The sequence below is a fragment of the Apium graveolens genome, chromosome 8 (assembly GCF_009905375.1).
Source record: "Apium graveolens cultivar Ventura chromosome 8, ASM990537v1, whole genome shotgun sequence".
NCBI classification, from domain to species: domain Eukaryota; kingdom Viridiplantae; phylum Streptophyta; class Magnoliopsida; order Apiales; family Apiaceae; genus Apium; species Apium graveolens.
The window spans coordinates 31,135,238-31,151,362 of NC_133654.1; positions in this window are offsets into that span (position 1 = coordinate 31,135,238).

The window sequence follows — 16,125 nt, forward strand, 5'->3', positions numbered from 1 at the left end:
TCGTTTGTAAATTATTTTCTATATTAATTATTTGGAACTAAATTAAAAAGGGGATAACTATCATCTTCGTTACATGTTCGAATCCGAGAATTTATGATTATGCTTCATAAACCAGAGTCTGTCGTTTAAATGCGGTTTACCTTAATTCACTTGGTTTGCAGGTTATTGCGTGCGCCCGTAGATGCGCACCCGAAGTGTAACAGTTGTGCTGCGGGTTACCTACGGGTTCACCCGAAGTGTAACAGCTGCGGATTACCTATGAAAAAAACTAAGCATTTTTCAATCATTTTCAATTGCTATACGTATCTACAAGTGTACAATTAAAGATTTAAAATCAAAGTCCTTCTGTCATCAGTATAAGTTATTCTTAAAAACACCCAGCAATGATGAACTGATAATTTATTGGGCATATGTTAATAAGAAATTTTGGGGGAATTTGATGATGAAAATAATGAAGATAACAAATTTCGTAGTCTAACAATGAGTACCAAGAAAATTATTATATATGAATGAGTTCATATTCAAAAGATCTAGAACGCATATAGAATTTACAACACAACTGTCTTAATTTGGACACAGAGTACATGAGGGTCGCCTAAATTATACAAATTGGAACTAAAATTAAATAAATACTTGGTATGTAAACATCTTCAAAGGGAATATGAAAACTCAAGAGGAGAACAAAAACTACTAATTTTTCGGCTAATATATTTTTGAAAAGTCGAAATTCAAGTGATAAAGGCTTTGCAAAATCTTCTAAGATGTTAATAATTTGAAAAGTAGTTTTAGAAACTCCAAAATCATAACTTTGTTCACGATAATTAAATAATTAATTGTTATAATCCATCAAAATACCTGAAAATAAATTTTATTTTATAACCTAGCCCTTAATGATCAAAAATCGAATTCAACAATCAAAAATTGAATATGACAAATTTTAAAAATGAGTAAAAAGTCTAAAATTAACAATTTTTCAATATTCTTAAAAAAAAATAACTAAAATGGCAAATTTAGAAAATAGGTTAGTTGTACCATATGAAATTGGCAGCGTGAAACATATATCGTAATAATGATGCTAGTGTCCTCCCTCGATCTCGTCGACGAACAATCGCAAGTTTTTCAAAGACCTACAAAAATCATAAAAAGTATATAATGTTTCGAATTAAAATATGGTATTTTGAGGAAGAATCTAATACTTATATCTCATTGTAACGTGTATATATAGTATTAAGGTATTTTGTAATCAAATATGGTGTTTTGAAGAAGAATTGGAAAGTTGGATATTGTTGTAGCGCATACTGGGTAGCTAGAGTGATATATAATGTATTCACGGGACACCAAAAACGATAAAATACGTATCTTATATAAATTGTATAAGATATCGTATTATTAAATGCATTTTTAAACACATAGTTTGTTATTTCTATAACCAACAACGTTTCAACAAGGTAGTTTGTGGAAGATGGTTAAATACATATTTAATAAATTTGACAAAAATTTAACTGCTAAATCATGAACCAGAAACTAAAAGTAAGAACATTTTTTTGAATTTTAAGACAGTCTTGTGTAGATATATTTGTGAAATATATTATAGGCTTTTGCTCAAATTAAACTTTTTACAGTGAGAATCGTGAGAACCAGTGATTTCATATTTCAAATCGGTAATTTTACCAAATTTAAAAACTTTGTTTTCACAAAATCACCAATTTACCGAATTCGAAATTTCAAATTTTTAAAAAGTCACTAGTTTCAACTACAGTAATCACTAGTTCTCACAGTTTTCATTTTAAGAAATTCTCATTTGAGCATGACCCGTATATTATATATATACTCCAAAATTACATCTTATCTATTAGGAATATGTTGTAGCCTAGATGATAACTTACCAAAACACTTTAAGTAGATAAGTTAAATGAGTTTGTAACCATCAACGGATAACCATCAAAAGATAACCATAGTTTTCTATCCGTTGATGAAGTAGCTTATACTCAAATAAGTTTGTAGCATATTTCTTTATATCATAAACAACTTAGGGGGTCGAACCCCTTACCCCTTACCTCGACAGTTGGGGGTTTGTCCCGACTGTATTATATTGAAGTTAATGAAAGTTTTCTGCATTTGTCAAAAAAAAATAAAATAAACAACTTAGGGGGTTTAGAATTTATAATGTATTCTAAGTCATGTTGACTACTAGCAAGATATACAAAATAGGTGGGCTAATTGTATATAGAAGATGTCTTGTAATTTTCAATAAGTGAAAGAGTATCAACTGCTATGGAATACACCTTCAACGGATAAACCATAAGCTTCAACGGATGACTCAAGACACCTTCAACAGATAAGCTGATCAACTGATATTTGTTAAAGTTTCAATGGATGTTCATATGCAAGTATCAACGGATGACACTATTACAGCATCAACGGATAACTAAACAGAGTGTCAACGGATGATGGTGAAGCTTCAACGGATAACCAATTCAAATAGCAGTTGACAGTGACTTGACAGTCACATGGGTTGTGTTGGAATTTAATCGCAGCGGGGGCATGGTAAAACACTTTTACACATATAAAATCCAAATAAAAGCATATAAATCGTGGTAAAAACATAGGGATCGATTACTAACCTTTAATATGCGATCCAAGAGCAACGATCGGAGATTCTTAGCAGCTGCTCCTCAAACGTGAAGCACTCCACCGGTATCCACCAAGAAAACGACGTTAAGGAGGAGGAGGAGGTGGAGAGAATTTGGTTTTCTAAAACTTTTGGGTTTTTGGGTTCGAATGAAAATAGGGTTTATAATAGTATATTTATAGGCAAAATTTTCAGTTGAAATTTTCCCATAAATATTATTATTATTATCCCATTTATTATTTTCATTAATAATTAAAACACCTTTTAATTATTAATCCTTTTTCTAAACACTTTCGAAATAATTCTCTCTCTTGATTTAATTTCCAAAAATTAAATCCTTAATTAATAATATTAAGAACTTTTCTTAATTAATTTATAATCAATTAAATCTCATTTAATCAATTATTAAATTTACCAATTAATTATTTATTTCATAAATAAATAATTATTAGCCATTATTAATTAATTCCTCCACCATAAAATCATTCTCTTTTTATGGTGTGACCCTGTAGGTTCAATATTAAGCCGGTAGTAGAAATAAATAATAATAAAACTATTTTATCATTATTTATATAAATTCTCTAATTTATTAAATATGATTAATTAATTAATCATATTTATTCTACATCGTAAGAGATACTTCTCAGCATATCGCGACTATCCGGATAATATGAATTCACTGCTTAGAATACCAAGAACCTATTCAGTGAATAGTTACCGTACAATAAACTCCTTCTACCCTACAATGTCCCGATTAAATACAAGGCATGGATCTCGTGTCAAACCTATCTAGTTTAATCACTTGCTTACCATTTACTATGCGTAGTTCTATGCAAATTAGAAACTCCTTTCTAATTTCATTCACTCTGGCCAGAGATTCCTGAACTAGCATAAGTGGATCAGCCTTGAACATTCGCTTCCTTCACTGGAAGGGGTAGATCCTTTATTGATCATACACTATCTTCGTGTATAAATTCCTATACCCAGTAGAGCCCTAATAATTGTTCCTGGAGACTAAGAACTAAACCAAAGCATAGTTCAGTGTACACAAGATGACTATGATGACCTCAAGTCTAAGGATACTTGTACAACTATCACTATGTGAACAACTGCTGACACGTGAGTGAACTCCATCAGTTGTTCAGCTGTGCGAGTCATGTTCAGTGAACTTATTCTATAATAAGCACCTACATACTAGCTATAGTGTCACCACACAAATGTCTATGAGAACAGACATCCTTCATAATGAAGCAAGCATAGTATATACCGATCTTTGGGGATTATTAATTACCAGTTAGTAATCCTATGATCAAGAACTATTTAAGTTTAGAGTTATCATCTTTTAGGTCTCACTATTATGATCTCATCATAATCCATAAAAAGCTTTACTCTAAACTATGGTATATCTTATTTAAACACTTAAATAGATAGAGCCCGTAATAAAAACAAAACAAGTCTTTTATTAAAATCAATGAAATCAAAACAGATTACATAAAGAGTTATTCCTAAATCCTAATACATGATTGGACTTAGGACATATTCCTTTCAATCTCCCACTTGTACTAAAGCCAATCACTCTGGTATCTAATACTCATCTTGTCTTTATGACGATCAAAGTGACTTTCATAAAGTAGCTTTGTGAGTGGGTCTGCTATGTTGTTATGTGTGTCAACTCTAATTCAATACAATATAAGAAATGTTACCGCGCTCCCACTAACTCTTTTGTAGACACATGGTTCATCTACGTTTTTGATAAAATCAAACTCTTTGATTTTCTCATCAAAACAAATGTTCCATCTTTCGAGAAGCTTGCTTTAAACCACATATGGTTCGCAGTAGCTTACACACTAGGCTTTCATTTCCCTTGGAAAGAAAACCATCTGGCTATATGCCAGATCTCATAGTCGTAGTAAGCAGCAATCGCAAGCAAAATCCGAACTGATTTTAACAGGGCTATAGGTAAAAAGTTTCATCAAAGTCAATCCATTGCCTTTGTCTGAATCCTTTTCCCAAAAGCCTGGCCTTAAAGGTCTCCACCTGGCCATATGCTCTAATCATTCTTTCGTATACCGTATACATAGATTCCATTTCGGATTTCATGGCACTATGCCATTTCTCTGAGTCAACACTACTCATAGCCTCATTATTGGTCACAGGGTCGTTATCATCAATGATCGACAACTCATTGTCATTCTCAATGACAAGGCCAGATTACCTCTCAGGTTGAAGATACACTCTCCCTGTTCTATGAATGGGCTGTTCCACAAAAGGTTGTTCAGTCAGAACAGGTGTTTCCACTTGATCCGTAGTAGTTTGTGCTTCTTGAACTTCATCAAGTTCAATTTTACTCCCACTGTTTCCTTCAAGGATAAACTCCTTTTCCAAGAAGGTAGCATATCTGGAGACAAACACCCGATGATTGGTGTAAAAGTAATACCCTAAAGTCTCTTTAGGATATCCCACAAAACTACATTTTACGGATCGATATTCCAGCTTATCTGGGTCAACTTACTTGACATAAGCTGGACATCCCCAAATCTTAACGTGTTTAAGACTCGGTTTCCTTTCTTTCCATATCTCATACAGAGTTTGAGGAACATATTTGGAAGGCACCTTATTCAGTAAATATGCTGAGGTTTCCAATGCATAACCCCATAGGAATACTGGAAGATTCTCATAGCTCATCATGGACCGAACTATGTCTAACAAATTTTGATTTCTCCTTTTAGATACCAATCTGGAGGCGTCCACTGGGAGACTATACCATTTACTTTGAGATAATCCAGAAACTCTCCATTCAAGGATTCACCACCTCGATCTAATCGAAGAATTATAATACTATATTTGGTTTGTTTCTCCACTTCATACATATATTCTTTGAACTTTTCAAAGGCCTCAGACTTGTGTTTCATCAAACACATATCCGAATCCAGATCTATCATCTATGAAAGTAATGAAGTATGAAAATCCACCCATGGCTTGCGTAGACATTGGTCCACATACATCTGTGTGTACCATTCCTAGCAAATTTGCAGTCCTCTCTCCATGTCTACTAAATGGAGACTGCAGTGCCACTATAAAGTGAGATTTTCATCATCCCTTTTCTTTTATTAGTTTGTTCAATCTGAAGTAAATTATGTCACATATATACAGACCATTATTTAAAGCACCACGTCCATAAAGAATATTATCTCTAAGAATAGAACATTCATTATTCTCAATAATAAATGAAAATCCAGCCAAGTCTAACATGGGAATAATATTACTCACAATCGAGGGAACAAAATAACAATTATTTAAAACAATAGTCTTGCCCATACGCATATGTAAATGAAATGATTCTACATCTTCAGCAGCAACTCTTGCTCCATTTCCCATCAGTAGAATCACCTCCTCTTCCTCAAGAATCCTACTTCTCCTTGGTCCCTGCAACAAATTGCAGATATGAGAACCACAGGCGGTATCTAATACCCAAGTGGAAATTTGATTTAATGACATATTCACTTCTATCATGAACATACCTGAATTAGAAGCGGTAGTCTCACTACCCTTCTTCTTCTTCAATTCTGCAAGGTAAACCTTGCAGTTCCTCTTCCAGTGCCCCACCTTGTTATAGTGAAAGCAAACAACTTTGCTCTTGGGGTCTTCAGCTTTTGGTGGAACCGGCTTTTCTTCACCTACTTTCTTCTTCTTGGAAGAGTTCCTCTTCCTTTTCTTAGGATTGGAACCTTCACCAATTAGAAGAACAGAACTCTTCTTAGGGGGGAAATTCGATTCCGCAGTCTTCAACATGTTGTGGAGTTCAGGCAGGCTGACATCCAACTTATTCATGTGAAAGTTCACAACAAACTGCGAGAACGAACTCGGAAGCGATTGCAAGACCAAGTCTTGGCTCAGCTCCCCATCCATGGCAAAACCAAGTTGTCCAAGACGTTCAATCAAATTGATCATCTTAAGTACATGGTCATTCACAGATGATCCCTCAGACATCCTACAACCGAACAGCTCCTTCGATATCTCATATCGAGCTGTCCTCCCCGCCACATCATACAACTCTTGTAGATGCATGAGGATAGTGTGAGCATCCATACGCTCATGTTGCTTCTGTAGCTCAATGTTCATGGAAGCTAGCATGATGCATTGAGCAACATTTGCATCATCTATCCACTTACGATACACAACATGTTCATCATTATGTGCATCACTAGCAGGTTCAGTAGGCTTAGGTGAGTCAATCACGTATTTCAGCTTCTCAATCCTGAGAACAATTCTCAAGTTTCGAAGCCAGTCAGCATAATTAGGACCAGTCAATTTGTAAGCATCCAGTATGCTCCTGAGTGATAGTGCAGAAGACATAATGTATATTGTAAATCTGTAAATGATAAACACATAACAACACTTAGCAAATATTCAATTTCATTTCAAAACACTATATGAATCGGGTCTTTATTCATAAGTGGCTCCCACTAGTTTACCTAATTTATTCAACCCCCTACGTGAAAAATTAAGCATTCATAATGCTAGTGGGAATAGGGATCCTACATTCCATTACACAACCCCGGCTGTGGCACGAACCGCCATGTAATGTTCAATAGGCAGACAACTCTTGTCAATTACATCTTATGTTATTCCCTAATCAAACTTTAGCCTCTTGAATAATTGAGTCTCGGCTGTGGCACGATAAACTCAATATTCTAAGTCAAGTCTAACCCAACATTCCGTACAGTTGAATAAGTCCCCAAAGGCCCACGGCTGTGGCACGTACCGACCTTTAGATTCTTATTCAATGTACACATCTCTATGTAATAGACAAGTATTTCTTATTTCGAAATCAAAGCCCTCGGCTGTAGCACGAACTGACAATGATTCAAAAATAAGAACTACTTTCTATCATGTTGGAAGGCTATGACCGACACAAGCCCGTTGTATCATTGGCCAATTACTACTTGATATTATTTAATTTTAGAGGGATTATATTACGTTACAATCATAATCATATTATAAAGAGATTCTTCCATTTAAATTAAATATTTCAAATCAATAATCAATAATCAGATGATTCCCAGATCGGGTGGAGCATTGTCAAGAGGCGTCACTTAATAACCCTTTCTTACAGATAGAAATCTGTTGTTGACAGAATCATCCTTTCTCTCATATCGAAAATTCATATTCAATTACGTGTTTCACAAACACAAGAATCTCATGATTGTATTCATAATATTGTTATTAAGGTTATGAAACAATTTCACTATACTAGGTTGTCTAACAAACGCCTTATGTTCATTTAAGTTCACCTAAATCTATCATCGCATGATAAACTTGTTAGATTTTTAATCGCAGCGGGGCATGGCAAAACACTTTTACACATATAAAATCCAAATAAAAGCATATAAATCGTGGTAAAAACATAGGGATCGAATCTAACCTTTAAAATAATTCGGAGACAACGATCAGAGATCCTTAGCAGTTGCTCCTCAAGTGTGAAGCACTCCACCGGTATCCACCAAGAAAACGATGTTAAGGAGGAGGAAGGAGGTGGAGAGAATTGGGTTTTCCAAACTTTTTGGGTTTTGGGGTTCGAATGAAAATAGGGTCTATAATAGTGGGTTTGGTTATATGGAGTCCCCTATTTCATTGGAGTCCTTGAAGTCCATATATGTTCTGCAAGTAAAATATAGTTTAAATTGTCGCAAAATGTATTATTTTTCGAATGATATTCTAAAAATATCACAATTTTATTGAAAATCTTGCAGATTGCATATATTTTACAAGTAGAACGTTGTAAAATATATTATTCTACAAAACATGCTTAGTTTGCAGAACATAAATGTTCATGTTGCAGAACATACATATTATACTTGTAAATATATGAGATTTGCGTGATTTTATTGAAGTAATGATATTTTTGAAACATGTTTTGCAAGATAAGACGTTTTAAAAGATATTTTATTTGCAGAACATAGATAGACTCCGAGGACTCCAATTAAAAGGTGGACTCCATAGAACTTTACTCATATAATAGTATATTTATAGGCAAAATTTTCAGCTGAAATTTTCCCATGAATAATATTATTATTATCCCATTTATTATTCTCATTAATAATTAAAACACCTTTTAATTATTAATCCTTTTTCTAAACACTTTAGAAATAATTCTCTCTCTTGATTTAATTTCCAAAAATTAAATCCTTTAATTAATAATATTAAGAACTTTTCTTAATTAATTTATAATCAATTAAATCTCATTTAATCAATTATTAAATTTGCCAATTAATTATTTATTTCACAAATAAATAATTATTAGCCATTATTAATTAATTCCTCCACCATTAAATCATTCTCTTTTTATGGTGTGACCCTCTAGGTTCAATATTAAGCCGGTAGTAGAAATAAATAATAATAAAACTATTTTATCATTATTTATATAAATTCTCTAATTTATTAAATATGATTAATTAATTAATCACATTTATTCTACATCGTGAGGGATACTTCTCAGCATATCGCGACTATCCGGATAATATGAATTCACTGCTTAGAATACCAAGAACCTATTCAGTGAATATTTACCGTACAATAAACTCCTTCTACCCTACAATGTCCCGATTAAATACAAGGCATGGATCTCGTGTCAAGCCTATCTAATTCAATCATTTGCTTACCATTTACTATGCGTAGTTCTATGCAAATTAGAAACTCCTTTCTAATTTCATTTACTCTGGCCAGAGATTCCTGAACTAGCATAAGTGGATCAGCCTTGAACATTCGCTTCCTTCACTGGAAGGGGTAGATCCTTTATTGATCATACATTATCTTCGTGTACAAATTCCTATACCCAGTAGAGCCCTAATAATTGTCCCTGGAGACTAAGAACTAAACCAAAGCATAGTTCAGTGTACACAAGATGACTATGATAACCTCAAGTCTAAGAATACTTGTACAACTATCACTATGTGAATAACTGCTGACACGTGAGTGAACTCCATCAGTTGTTCAGCTGTGCGAGTCATGTTCAGTGAACTTATTCCATAATAAGCACCTACATACTAGCTATAGTGTCACCACACAAATGTCTATGAGAACAGACATCCTTCATAATGAAGCAAGCATAGTATGTACCGATCTTTGCGGATTATTAATTACCAGTTAGTAATCCTACGACCAGGAACTATTTAAGTTTAGAGTTATCATCTTTTAGGTCTCACTATTATGATCTCATCATAATCCATAAAAAGCTTTACTCTAAACTATGGTATATCTTATTTAAACACTTAAATAGATAGAGTCCGTAATAAAAACAAAACAAGTCTTTTATTAATATCAATGAAATCAAAACAGATTACATAAAAAGTTATTCCTAAATCCTAATACATGATTGGACTTAGGACATATTCCTTTCAATCTCCCACTTGTACTAAAGCCAATCACTCTGGTATCTAATACCCATCTAGTCTTTATGACGATCAAAGTGACTTTCAGAAAGTAGCTTTGTGAGTGGGTCTGCTATGTTGTTATGTGTGTCAACTCTATTTCAATACAATACAAGAAATGTTACCGCGTTCCCACTAACCCTTTTGTAGACGCATAGTTCATCTTCGTTTTTGATAAAATCAAACTCTTTGATTGTCTCATCAAAACGAATGTTCCATCTTTCGAGAAGCTTGCTTTAAACCATATATGGTTCGCAGCAGCTTACACACTAGGTTTTCATTTCTCTTGGAAAGAAAACCATCTGGCTATTTGCCAGATCTCATAGTCGTAGTAAGCAGCAATCGCAAGCAAAATCCGAACTGATTATAACAGGGCTACAGGTAAAAGGTTTCATCAAAGTCAATCCATTGCCTTTGTTTGAATCCTTTTGCCACAAGCCTGGCCTTAAAGGTCTCCACCTGGCCATCTACTCTAATCATTCTTTTGTATCCCGTATACATAGATTTCATTCCGGATTTCATGGCACTATGCCATTTCTCTAAGTCAACACTACTCATAGCCTCATTATAGGTCACAGGGTCGTCATCATCAATGATCGACAACTCATTGTCATTCTCAATGATAAGGCCTTATTACCTCTCAGGTTGGCGAGACACTCTCCATGACCTACGAATGGGCTGTTCCACAAAAGGTTGTTCATTCAGAACAGGTGTTTCCACATGATCCGTAGTAGTTTATGCTTCTTGAACTTCATCAAGTTAAATTTTGCTCCCACTGTTTCCTTCAAGGATAAACTCCTTTTCCAAGAAGGTAGCATGTCTGGAGACAAACACTCGATGATCGGTGTAAAACTAATACCCTAAAGTCTCTTTAGGATATCCCACAAAACCACATTTTACGGATCGATATTCCAGCTTATTTGGGTCAACTTTCTTGACATAAGCTGGACATCCCCAAATCTTAACGTGTTTAAGACCCGATTTCCTTACTTTCCATATCTCATACGGAGTTTGAGGAACAGATTTTGGAAGGCACCATATTCAGTAAATATGCTGAGGTTTCCAATGCATAACCCCATTGGAATACTGGAAGATTTGCCACAGGGTGTAACGCATTCCCGGAATGCGCGACACCCCTTTTTTTCTTTTTTTTTTGTTTTATACAGCCGCCTGACATGCTCCCGCACGGAATTCCGTGCGGCTGACATTCTTTCTGCCGTGTCTGTCTTCTTGCTTTGCTTTACTCCGTGCAGAACAACACAGACAATACAAATATATATACTATATATACATATATTTATACTTATTAAATTACGAATTTAATTGTAAGAACTTCAAAAATTCATAATAAAAAATCTATACATCATAAAATTATGAAAAAAATACCCAGACGATCTACAACACTTGTAGAACCCAGATCAATATTCAAAATTATTCTGAGAAATGATTTCTCATCAGACAAAATTAATCCATAATATAACTTGTAAAAATCATAATTAATTCATACAAGCACATAAAATTCTAAAATTTTTACCACAGATCTATATGCATACAACCTAATCTCTGATACCATTGTTGGAATTTAATCGCAGCGGGGGTATGGTAAAACACTTTTACACATATAAAATCCAAATAAAAGCATATAAATCGTGGTAAAAACATAGGGATCGATTACTAACCTTTAATATGCGATCCAAGAGCAACGATCGGAGATCCTTAGCAGCTGCTCCCCAAACGTGAAGCACTCCACCGGTATCCACCAAGAAAATGACGTTAAGGAGGAGGAGGAGGTGGAGAGAATTTGGTTTTCTAAAAGGTTGATTATATACAAAAGGAATGTGACAACCTGGATTCTGGTTTTAGAAGAAAATGAAGCATTTCCATTTCCAAGCAAAATAGGGACGTTCAAAGATGCAGTATCTAACAAGATTGCATTAGATAGAGAAATGAAGAAACATGTTATTGGATCTAGCTGTAAGGTTTTATGTTTTGTCTTATTTTACATGTAACTTGATAATATATAAACCAAGTGTAGCAAATAGTTTAATTATCGAATCATTTCAACAAGCAAGAACAAGAGAGTATAGCAAGTTGTATCCTCTGTAGAATATTCTCAAGTTCAAGTTTGTAAACACTTGTAAGAAGCTGTGTGATATTAGCATCACAAAGTTATCTTCTCAATATATATATATATCTCTGGCGGAAATATCAATCCTCCAGAAATTTTTTAAACGCTTGTTTATTTACTTTGTGTTCTTGAATAGTATTATTGTTTTCCGCACCCAAGCATATTCAAACACAATTATATATTTTTGTAAGAAGTTTTCAAATTTTTAAAAAGAAACCAGAATTCCATTCAACCCCCGTTCTGTAATTCTGTTGTTATATTGTTAGAAAATAATAATTGGTGTCAGAGCAAGCTCTTAACATATAAAGAGTTTAAAGATCAAAGCAATTGAACAACATGAGCAGGAAGGACGTTGGTGTAAAGATTTCAATTCTGGAAAAAGACAACTATCATCACTGGAAAGTGAAGATGCACCTTCATCCACTCTCTCAAGATGAAAACTATGTCAAGTGCATAGAGAATGGACCTTATGTTCCTAGAAGGGTTGCAACATATGTTGAAGATGAACTGGAAATCAATAGACAGTCCCAAAGCCAAAGTCAGAATGGACAGATGAAGACATTGAAGCAATTCCCAAAGACAAGAAGGCCATGAACATTTTGTTCAATGGTCTTGATTCAGATATGTTTGACAATGTCATTAACCGTAAAACTGCTATAGATGTCTGGGACACTGTTCAAGTGCTATGTGAAGGAACTGAGCAAGTAAGAAAAAACAAGATACATCTTTTCATATAGCAATATGAACATTTTCACTTTGAAGATGGTGAATTATTGAGTGACATTTTTAGTAGATTTCAAAAATTACTGAATGGTTTAAAGTTGTATGGAAGGATCTACCAAACTAAAGATTCAAATCTGAAATTCCTGAGGTCTCTACCAAAAGAATGGAAGCCAATGACAATCTCTCTCAGAAATTCTCAAGAGTATAAAGACTTTACTCTAGAGAGACTGTATGGTATCTTAAAAACCTATGAGCTTGAAATGAAGCAAGATGGGTAGTTATAGAAAGGAAGAAAGAAGGGTGGATATATTGCATTGGTAGCTAAAAGAGAGAGGAAAAGAGATGAAGATTGAAGCTGTTAAATATGCACCACACACAAGTGTTTGTGAAGGCAAGGGCAAAGGGTTGATGGCTGAAGATGAAGATTATTCAAGCCAGGATGAAATGGATGAGGTCGATGAGCATCTAGCCTTTCTATTAAGGAGATTTTCAAAGCTCAAATTCAAGAAGAATTTTGGAGCTGCCAAGCCTAACAAAAACATGGTTGATAAAACTAAATTCAAGTATTTCAAATTTGGCTTGAGTGGTCATTTTCCAAATGAGTGTAGAAATCCAAATTCAGAGAAAAAAGTGGTTTGATCCTGTGGATTACAAAAAAAATGAGTTGCTCAAAAAAAGAAAAAGGCTTTCTTGACTCAAGAAAATGACTAGGCAGCTGATGGTGAGGATGCAGATGAAGACATGAACTATTTCAACGTAGCTCTAATGGCCAAGTCAGACAAAGCAGAAGTTAGTTCATCAAGCAATCAGGTAATCACTACAAACCTAGCACACCTTTCTAAAGATGAATGCAATGATATTATAAATGATATATCTACTGAATTGTATCACTTGCGTGTCATACTTAAATCACTCACTAAAGAAAACAATAGAATCAAAGAGAATAATTTGTTTTTGAGTGATAGAAATGTTGTGTTAGAAACTCAATTTATTGAGTTTGAGAAATTGAGAATAGAGTGTAAGACTTCCAAGGATGAATTAACTGAATCTTTGAAGAAAGAAAATATTTTGAGAAAGCAGCTTGAACGTGAGCAAGAGGTGATCAAGGCCTGGAAATCATTAAGGGATGTAAGTGCCCAAATTGCCAAAGTTCAAGGAATTGAGTCTTTCTGTGAAGAAGCCTGGAAAAAGAACAAGAAGAAACTAGACTATGTTCTTGTTGATGGTTTATCAACGGATGTGAAATCAACGGATGATGAAGCTTATCCGTTGAAAGCTGAAAATGTCTATCCGTTGAAAGCTAAAGAAGCCTATCCGTTGATGAAGAAAAAGACCATTAGCAAATCAAAGCTAACCTAGCTCAATGAAAAGTATGGTTCAGCGACTAAGCACTTTGTTCAAGGGGAATCAAGCAAAGCCAAAGATGCAAGCAGAGTGAATGTGGGGCATCTATCAATGAAGCAGTTGAGTGACAGATTGGAAAAGATTGAGGTCAAGGAAGATTTAAAAATGAAAATAATAGGAATGGGAAAGTAGGGATTAACAAACACAATAACTACAAACCTGATAAGTATACACCTAGAAAGATATATGTTAAGTGTGATAGTGTTAATTATGTATCTACTAATTGCAAGTCTGTGATACATGCACCATGTATGTACCTCATTCTTTACCTAACATGCCTATAGTACCAATGCATGTTTTGTCTGTTATGCTTGCACATAATTTAAATGCACATTTTGCTAATATGCCATTTGTACACAATCTTTATTATACTGTATTTAATATGCCTCAAATACCATTTAGCATGCCTTACTGGAATAATATATTTGCACAATCTATGCCATATCATATTAATCAAAATAGGCATGATAATTCTAAGATTGATCAAGGGATTCAAAGTCAATCCCTTAAGACTAAGGTTGATTCTTAATCACCTAAGTCTGATAGTTAAAAGCCTAAAAAACCTAAGAAAAAGGCTATCAAGGCAGGACCCAAGGAAACTTGGGTACCAAAATTAACTTGATTTGGTTTTGATATGTGCATGGAAACAGATAGAATCTATGGTATCTAGACAGTGGTTGCTCAAGGCACATGACTGGAGATTCTACACTGCTCACCGAGTTCAAGGAAAGAGCTGTCCCAAGCATTACCTTTGGAGATGATAACAAAAGGGTATACTATGGGATATGGCTTTATTTCAAGAGAGAATGTCATCATTGAAGAAGTTGCTCTGGTTGATGGACTCAAACACAATCTTTTGAGTGTCAGTCAACTATGTGATAAAGGAAACTCTGTTACTTTCACAAATTAAGCCTGTGTTGTTACCTGCAAGAAAAAAAACAAAGTGGTCCTTACTGGAGTGACGAAAAGAAATATGTACCTAGCTGATTTCAACTCAACAAATACAGATTCTATTACTTGTCTTTTCAGGAAAGTAAGTCAAGATGAAAGTTGGCTATGGCACAAGAAGATGTCTCATTTGAACTTCAAGACCATGAATGAATTGGGCAGGAAAGACCTTGTTAGAGGCATTCCTCAAGTCGAGTTCTCAAAAGATGGACTGTGTGGTGCTTGTCAAAAAGGAAAACAAGTGAAAGCATCATTCAAAAGGAAGTTTGAATCAATAATTGATGAACCTCTACAACTGTTGCACATGGATTTTTTTGGGCCAGTCAATGTGTTGTCAATTTCAAAGAAGATATATTGCCTACTGATTGTGGATGATTTCTCAAAATTCTATTGGACATATTTTCTTGGATCTAAAGATGAAGCTAGTAAAATCATTATCAATCATTTAAGGCAAGTCAACAATTATCATGATCTCAAAGTAAGAAGAATTAGGAGTGACAATGGAATTAAGTTCAAGAATTTTAGAATGAGGCTGTTCTGTGAAGAAAATAGAATCATGCATGAGTTCTCAGATGCAAGGACTCCACAACAAAATAGAGTAGTTTAAAGAAAGAATAGATCATTGATTGAAGCTTCTAGAACCATGTAGAAGAATCAAAATTACCAACTTATTTATGGGTTGAAGCTGTCAACACTGCATGCTACACTCAGAATATCCTTTTGATTAATCAAGTAAAGTGCATGACTCCTTATCAATTATTCAAGAATAAATAGCCAACACTGAACTTTCTTCATGTATTTGGATGCAAGTGTTATATTCTAATGAATCAAACTGATCAACATGGAAAGTTTGATGCCAA